Here is an 8751-nt window from a genome sequence, read left to right as displayed (position 1 = left end):
TTTTCTTTCTTTTTTTTTTTCTTTTAACTAAACAATCTATGCATAATTAATCCCTTTTTTCTTGCTTCTAGGAAAAATGATTCATTAACAAAGTATAATATTACCTTTGGTGATTAAATTACTCATACCGAGTCCTGCCCAAATCTTCCCAAGAGATAAATCATACCCATTACAACAAATGCAAAGAAAATTGTTTCAAATTAGATAATAGCATTCTACAGGCCTATAATTTCTATTCCAAGGGAAGTATTAAAAGGAGATACAAAACCTCTCTCGTTTGAAGCACCTGGTCATTTCCACAGTGTGCTGTGAGTTCTGTATACATCTCTCTATCCACTCCTAGATCCAAGTAAGCTATTTCAGCTCAAGTTCTGTAAGAAATAGTAAAAACAAGAAAAAAAATTTATTCCATAATATCATCAAACAAAAAAACAAAATTTTGAATTGCCGTCTGTCTTTTGGTGCCCTAAAACTCTGCCTTACTGTCTTCCCCAGAGAAAGAAATTAGTGCTAATTTTGGTGAGATCCTAAAACTTCTCTAGGACTTTAGCACTGAAAACAAGAGATTTTAGCCCTGGTCTGATTTGTCTCTGGAATAAAGGAAATATAAGCGGGGGAGCTATGGGTTTCTATGTCTCACCCTGTGGTTAGGAAGAAAAACCAGCAAATCTGCAGTGAGAGAGCAGTGAAGCATTTGCAGAGTGAAAAGTGGAGATGAGAAATTAGGAGAGTATGATTTCTGGCTTTCTGTCATTGCTCTATTCCCTTGTCCCAGCCCTTCATGAAGTATGGACATAATCCCTTCCGTTGGAATGGTAAGGTATCCTTGTATCCTAATTATAAACTCCTCTTTTTGCTTAAGCTAGCAAGATTTTATTTCTTTTATTGGCCACCATCCTGAGGCCTGGTTTTAACTGTTGTTCTTGGCTTTGTTAAGGTACCCTTGTAATTTTATAATAAATCCTCCTTTTTGCATAAACTAGAAAGACTTTTGTTTCTGTTACTACAACCAGCACATTCTGACCAAATTCTTGTTTATATTGCAAAAGAGAAACAGAAAGTTATGCATACATAGTAATTGCTATACTATAAAAATATAATAAATTGAATGTATTTCTTAAAAACCGAATACATTTACTTGTTTATTAAAATGTTGCTCCACTTGGAAGGCTGAGGTGAGTGGATTGCCTGAGCCCGCAGGTTCGAGACCCGCCTGGGCAACTTGGTGAGACCTCATCTCTACAACAAATCAAAAATTAGCCAAGCGTAGTAGCGTGCACCTGTAATTCCGGCTACTCAGAAGGCTGAAGCGGAAGGATCGCCGGAGCCCAGCAGGTCGAGGCTGCGGTGGCCGGGAGCAGCCACTGCACTCCAGTCTGGGCGACAGAGTGAGACTCCAACTCAAAAAAAAAAAAAATGTTACTCCAGAGCTGGGTGAGTGGCTCATGCCTGTAATCTTAGCAATTTGGGAGGCCAAGGTGGGAAGATTGTTTGAACCCAGAAGTTCGAGACCAACCTAGGCAACATATAAGGCATGGCAGCGTGCACCTATCGTTTCAACTACTCAGTAGGCTAAGGCAGAAAGGTTGACTGAGATCTGAGGTGCCTCAAAGGAGACAGGTGTTCCGACTCCTTTTAATATTTTCCTTGAGACAGAAATGATAGGCCTGGAGAATGCTATTATCTTATTTGACATAAGTTTCCCTGCATTTATTGCAATGGGTATGATTTATCTCTTGGGATAAATCAGTGGTGAGCTGTGATCATGCCAATGCATTCCAGCCTGGGCAACAGAATGAGAGTCCCACGCAATCAGTCAATCAATCAATTTTTAAAAAAGAAAAAAAAAAATGGTTATTAGCCGGGCTCGGTGGCTCAGCCTGTAATCCCGCGCCTTTGGGAGGCTGAGGTGAGTGGATTGCCTGAGCCCATGGGTTCAAGACCCACCTGGGCAACTTGATGAGACCTCATCTCTATAATAAATCAAAAAATTAGCTGGTCATGGTAATGCGCACTTCCAGCTACTTGGAAGGCTGAGGCGGAAGGATCACCGGAGCCCAGCAGGTCGAGGCTGCGGTGACCAGGAGCGGCCATTGCACTCCAGTCTGGGCGACAGAGTGAGACTCCAACTCAAAAAAAAAAAGGGTTTTCAGGATCGTAGATATACACATTGTTGTGTTTGGAAAGCCCAGAGAACAGTATTTACAAAATTATACTAGTCTGAAATAATCTTATTTCAAGAACTGTGAAGGAGTTGAGATTTCACCCTCTATGCAAGTTAAGTTAGCATGCAAGTTTCAAGTCTCTTGGATTAGAAACAAAGGAGAGTTTATTATTTGCAGCGCTAGTAGTGGCCAGATTATCATCATTTTTGCATTGTTTTCTGAGCCTCAGTTTTCACAGGATGGTATGACGAGGGGCAGAAAATGCCTGTTCCAGGAAAGAGTTCGGGAACCAAATATTTTTATTTATTTATTTTTATTTTATATATACTTTTTGAGTTGGAGTCTCACTCTGTCTCCCAGGCTGGAGTACAGTGGCATGCTCATGGCCAACCCAGCGTCAATCCTTCTGCCTCAACCTTCCAAGTAGCTGGAACTATAGGCACATGTTACCATGCCCAGCTAATTTTTTTGAGATTTTTTTTGTATGGTAGAGATGAGGTCTCGCCAGGTTGCCCAGGCTGTTCTCGAACCTGTGGGCTCAGGCAGTCCTCTCACCTCCGCCTCCCAAAGTACTGGGATTACAGACGTGAACCACCGCTCCCGGCCCCACATATTTTTAAATGGACAGTAAAGCATATCTGTGCTTTGCGCCAAAGGGAGCCACTATCTCTGTCTTCCAAGGTTGTTTGCTATATAAACATCCTTGAAAAAAAGAGTTTGGAGGATAAGTAAGGTGTCTCTCTGCTCACAGACATGCAGAAATGCAAGAGACCCATCATTAACAGTTCCATACATATTAATTACAAATAATATGGAAACAAACTCAAATTAGTTGAGAAGAAACACTTTGTTTCATAAATGTAATCCAAATAATGTTTGAACAACAGAATGTAGGAAGTACATGGTTGTAACTGGGTCTTGAGAACAGGTGAAACAGATTCAAATTTAGCAAGACTTTCCCTATTTTTACCCTTCAAGGTTAAATGAGGGTAAGAGATTCGGTGTGGGTAAGAGATTTATTACAGGATTACTATATCTTAAACATTTGTAAAAGGAGCTGAGGAAGTGAAGATTCAGGGCAAAAATTGGACAACCAGAGAAGTAGTCACCAGTTAATCTAAGAAGACACCTTGTTCAACTGCCACAATGAGATGGGAGGAAAAGCTTGTGGGAATGCCAACAGAAAGCTGTGCCTCTCAGTAGCAACAACCTTTGGGTATGCAACCTATTTCAGTGATTCCTAGCCTGGAAATCTGGGATCACAATGTAAATTTTATTTTGTTTGTATTTTATTTGATTAATTAATTTACTGTTATTATTTTTAGAGACAGGAGCTTGTCATGATGCCCATGTTAGACTTGAACTCCTGGATTCAAGCGATATTTCTGCCTCAGCCTTCCAGATAGCTGGGACTACAGGCTCATGCCATTGTGCTGGACTTGCAACTGCCTTTGATAATGTGCTGGCAGCATCTGGTGGTAGGCCAAGGGCCATTGTTTGCCACCAGGATTGGCAGTTGGGAGGAAGAACTGGACACAGGACAGAGGAACGAGGATAAGCTGGAACCCACTGACCTCTCTGTGGTCTGTTACCACATCTAAGCAGGATGACCTTCACAGAGTAATGGCTTCTGCTTCAATTCTGCCTTCCAAATATTGCACAAATTCCTCTTTGGGCCAACTTTAATCCATGACCGTGCAGAGAAAAGGATTCTGGGAAACACAACTCTAGCTTGACCAAGTTAACACAGTTACAAACCACAGTCCACCCATCATCAATTTGGCATGCATTTACACTTTAACCATATTTAAAACTTCCAAATAAAAACAACAGCAGAGTGATGTCAGCAAAATAATGGATAGGAGGTTCCCCTTTCACACCCCCACCCCTGGCAGCAGTAATTTCACAGCCATTCACAGACAAAAGTGCCTTTACAGAAGCTTTGGAATCCAGGTAGGAAGTTGTGAAACCCTGGTGCGGTCCAAAACTGAGGACAGCCTTTTGAGAGGGCAGAATTGCACCCAGCTGGCAGACTCACTGACCACAATCCTGGCTCCAGCTCTGGAATTGGCCCATTCCCCTGTAAACTTGACTCTGAGCCCTGTTTGGCCCTGGTCCTCCTACCAGAGTCATTTGCCCAGGAACTTGGGTGGAGTAATACCCACTCATGCCTCAGGTGACAGATCTGCTAACCTTGGTCCCAGCAGTGTGCCCAGAAATGACTCTGAAACTTGACTCTAGCCCCTTTCTGCAGTGATCACAAAACAGTCCTGTAGCATAGCATAGAGTCTCAGAAGGAGACATGCTCACGTAAGTGTCTAGGGCAGGCTTGGCAGCCTCAGTTCCACAGCAGACTCTGAAATAGCAGTAAGATTTAGCTCTAGCCTCTCAGTAGTAGTCAGAGATCAGTCTTGCTGGTAGCACAAGGACCCAGAGCAAGACATGCATGTCCGAGTTTCTGGGCAGGCTTTCTGATCACAGTCCCAGTGACCCAGAGGGAAGCTTCCTAGGGACCTGGGGGAAGCCATACCTGGCTGTATACCTAAACAGGCCCACTGTCTGTTCAGATCCTGAAGTAGAACCTTATCCCAGCACCAGTCCTACAGATCAAGGCCCAGTATCTTCAGGGACTAGGCAGGATCCATGCCCACTAAAACTCCTGGTAACAGGTCCAACTGCAGACGCTACTGCAGACACAGGAATAGTCATATGACCCAGCTCCAATCCCATTTGACTGTAATACTAGAAGCAATTCCATCAACTCAGAAATCTAACAAGAGAAGTTCTTAACCTGCAAAACTAATCTGTAAAGACTGTGCTTGCTTCTTCAAATGCACAGACATCAGTGCAAGCTTATGTGGTTAACAAAGAATCAGACAAACAAAACACCACCAAAGCTCCAGCAAGTGAATTTCAGCAAGTGGAGATGTACAAATTGCCTGAAAATTCAAAATAAAATAGTCATCTTAAAAAAGCTTAATAAGATGCAAAAAATACATATAGAAAACTAAATGAAATTAGGAAAACACTGCATGAACAAAACAAGCAGTTTAATAAAGAACAGGAACTATTTTTAAAAATAGAAATACTAGAGTCAATAGCACTCAGTGATCTATCACAGAAACAAAGAACAGAGTACCACATGTTCTCACTCATAAGCGGACCCTGAACATTTACCATAATACTATAAGAAAGGGATTGGCAGTAGCAGGATACTACCGGGGGGTCGGGGGGAGAGGCAGAAAATGTAACATCAATAAGGGTACCTGATCTCAAATCAGGCAAAAAGGAACCAAAGGGAGACTCAAACTTTACCTGTACAATGTCCACTTGTATACCTAATCCCTAATTGCACCCCACTTCTTAAAAATAAAACATCAAATAAATAAATAAATAGAAATCCAATACCTGAAGAATACAATGAAGAAAAGTTTAACAGTGGGCTTCAACTGCAGATTCAGTAAGGCAGAGGAAAGAATTAGTATATTCAAAGACATTCAAAATTAGCCAATAAGAGAAATGGGGAGGTGGGAGAACACATAGGGAACACAGGGGACACCATCAAGTGTATGAATGTACTAATTATGGGAATTCAAGAGAGAGAAGAGAGGAAAAAGGGGACATAAAATTTATCTAAATAAATACTGTCCAAAAACTTACCAGCACTTAGAAGGAATAATGCTATAGTTTGCATATTTGTTCCCTCCAAATCTCACATTGAAATTTGATCCTAGCCTGGGCAACTTGACAAGACCTCGTCTCTACAATAAATTAAAAATTAGTCAGGTGTGGTAGTATGCACCTGTAGTTCCGGCTACTAGGAAGGCTGAGGCAGAAGGATCGCTAGAGCCCAACAGGTCGATGCTGGGGTGGCCATGAGTATGCCACTGCACTCCAGTTTGGGCAACAGAGTGAGACTTTAACTCAAAAAAAAAAAAAAAAAGAAATTTGATCCCCAGTGTTGACAGTGGGGCTCAGTGGGAGTGTTTGGATTACAGGATGGATCCCTCATGAATGGCTTGGTACCATCCTTGAGGCAATGAGTTCTCACTCCACTAGTTCCTTAAAGAACTGATGTTAAAAAGAGCTTTCCACCTCCCTTACCTCTCTCTTTCTCTCTCTTCATGGGATACCTACTCCCCTTTACCTTCCACCACAGGTGGGAAAGTCCTGAAGCTCTCACCAGAAGCACATGCTGATGCCATGCTTCTTGTATAGCCAAATAAACCTCTTTCTGTATAAACTACCCAGCCTCAGGTATTATTTTATAGCAATACAAATGGACTATGACAGATATGAACATATAGATTCATGAAGTTCAAAGAAGTCCAAGGAAGATATGCCCAAAAAAGAATACTCCAGGACATATTATAGCTAAATTGTCAAAATTAAAGACAAAGAGAAGCTCAAAATGAACTAGAGATAAGTAACTCATAACATACAAAGGAAACTCCATAAGACTAACAGCAGACTTCTCAACAGCAGACTTGCAAACCAGGAGGGAATAGGTTGTTATATTCAAAGTGCTGAAAGAAAAAAAAAAAAACTGTCAACCAAGAACTAAAAATACTATACCCAACAAAGTTGTCCTTCAGGAATGAAAAAGACGAGAGGCTGAGGTGGGAGGATAGGATTGCTTGAGCCTAGGAATTCAAGGCTGTGGTGAGCTATGATCATGCCACTGCACTCCAAACTTGGTGACAGAGTGAGACCCCCATTTCTGAAAACTAAAATGAAAAAGACATAAAAACCTCAGACAAAGGAAAACTGAGGAAATTCATCACTACTAGACTGGCCTTACAAGAATTGCTAAAGGGAATTCCTTGAGTTGAAACAAAGAATGCTAATTAGCAACATGAAAATATATGAAAGTAAAAATCTTAATGGTAAAGGTAAATATATGGTTGAATTCACAATAATTCTGTTATGGTAGTGTGCAAATAACTTTTAACTCTACTAAAAAAGTTAAAAGACAGAACTAGCCAGGTGCAATGGCTCACACCTGTAATCTTAGCACTTTGGGAGGCAAGAGGAACCTGAGTGCAGCAATTCAAGACCAGCCTGGGCAACTTGGCAAGACCTCGTCTCTACAATAAATCAAAAAATTAGCCAGGCATGGCACTGCATGCATGCCTGTAGTTCTGGCTACTTGGAAGGCAGAGTTGGAAGGATTACCTGAACCCAGCTTGTTGAGGCTGTTGTGGCTGTGAGTGTGCCACTGCACTCCAGTCTGGGTGACAGTGAGATTCCAACTCAAAAGAAAAAAAAAGACAAAACTATTAAAATAACTATAGTTACAATAATTGAACAGATATGCAATTCTAAAAGATGCAAATTGTGACATCAAAAAAATGAGGAAGGATGGGGTGAAAGTGTAGAGTTTATTTTATGTGATCAAAGTTAAGTTCTTTATAGCTCAAAGTAACGTGTCATAAGGTTTTATAAGATTCACAGTAACTACTAAGCAAACACATATAGTAGACACACAAAAGACAAATACAAAGGAATCAAAGCATATCACTGCCTTTGGAACTTTGGAGCTCTGGAACTCCGGGTCCACCCTGGCTGAGGCACTCAGCGTGAGACCCCAAATCAGAGGACCCAGACAAGCGGAGAAAAACAGATCTGCTTAAACTGCCTTGCCATTCTCCAGGAAGAGACTTCCATTGCCCTGCCCACCTAGCAACAAACTTTACCTCATTTCCTAAGGCCAGTACTCTTTAGTACTATGTAGCTATCAGTACTCTTTCTTACGTGTCTTTCTTCACCTCTTCCCAGCCCTGTGTCTCGTTCTCACCTGATAGATGGTATGTATATCTGTTTTCCCTCTCGCGCTTCTCTCTTTCTAACTCCCTATTGACCCCCCCTTCCTCCATTATTTTCCTCTTCTACATGCCCCCTTTTTTAAATCTAGGGACCAAGACTGCAAACTGCTGAATAGACAGACTGTAAAGCAGAGGGAAAAGTGAACAAAACCAGAAGACCCTCATAAGGAAGAACAGGTCATTGCAGAAGAGAAATAAAAGCAACCCCACCTTCCCTCAAAAACAGAATTGAAGAGGGGGAGGGAAAGGGGTAAAGGGAGAAAAATCTACAGAAATGAAGAAAAACCAAAAGAAGAGTATGGGTCTCTCCCAGACGCCTGGGAGAGCAGACACTGAGAAAATTGACTTTGGAATACAAACAATGAAAAGTCCCCAGAATGAAGGGTCTCAAATGCAATGTAGATATCAAAACAATATTGGAGAGACTAAAAGAATTGAGGAGACACAAGAAGAAACTAGGAAGGAGCTGATATCTGAGATAACAGTAATAAAGAATACTGTGAATGAAATAAATAACAAATTGATAAGCATGGAAAGCAGAATTACCCAAGCAGAAGAAAGAATCTCAGAGCTTGAGGACCAAAATATAGAAATAACCCAAACTCTTAAAAACACAGAAAATAAGCTAAAAAAGACAGAACAAAACCTTCAAGAGATGAGTGACTACCTCAAGAGGCCTAACCTAAGAATAATCGGACTCCCTGAGGCAGAAGAGAACAGAGACCACATTGGACAAACTTTCCACGAGATCATTCAAGAAA

The sequence above is a fragment of the Carlito syrichta genome, unplaced genomic scaffold (assembly GCF_000164805.1).
Source record: "Carlito syrichta isolate Samal-C Ts95f unplaced genomic scaffold, Tarsius_syrichta-2.0.1 Scaffold84637, whole genome shotgun sequence".
Taxonomy (NCBI): Eukaryota; Metazoa; Chordata; class Mammalia; order Primates; family Tarsiidae; genus Carlito; species Carlito syrichta.
Note: the sequence above shows the minus strand (reverse complement) of the source record.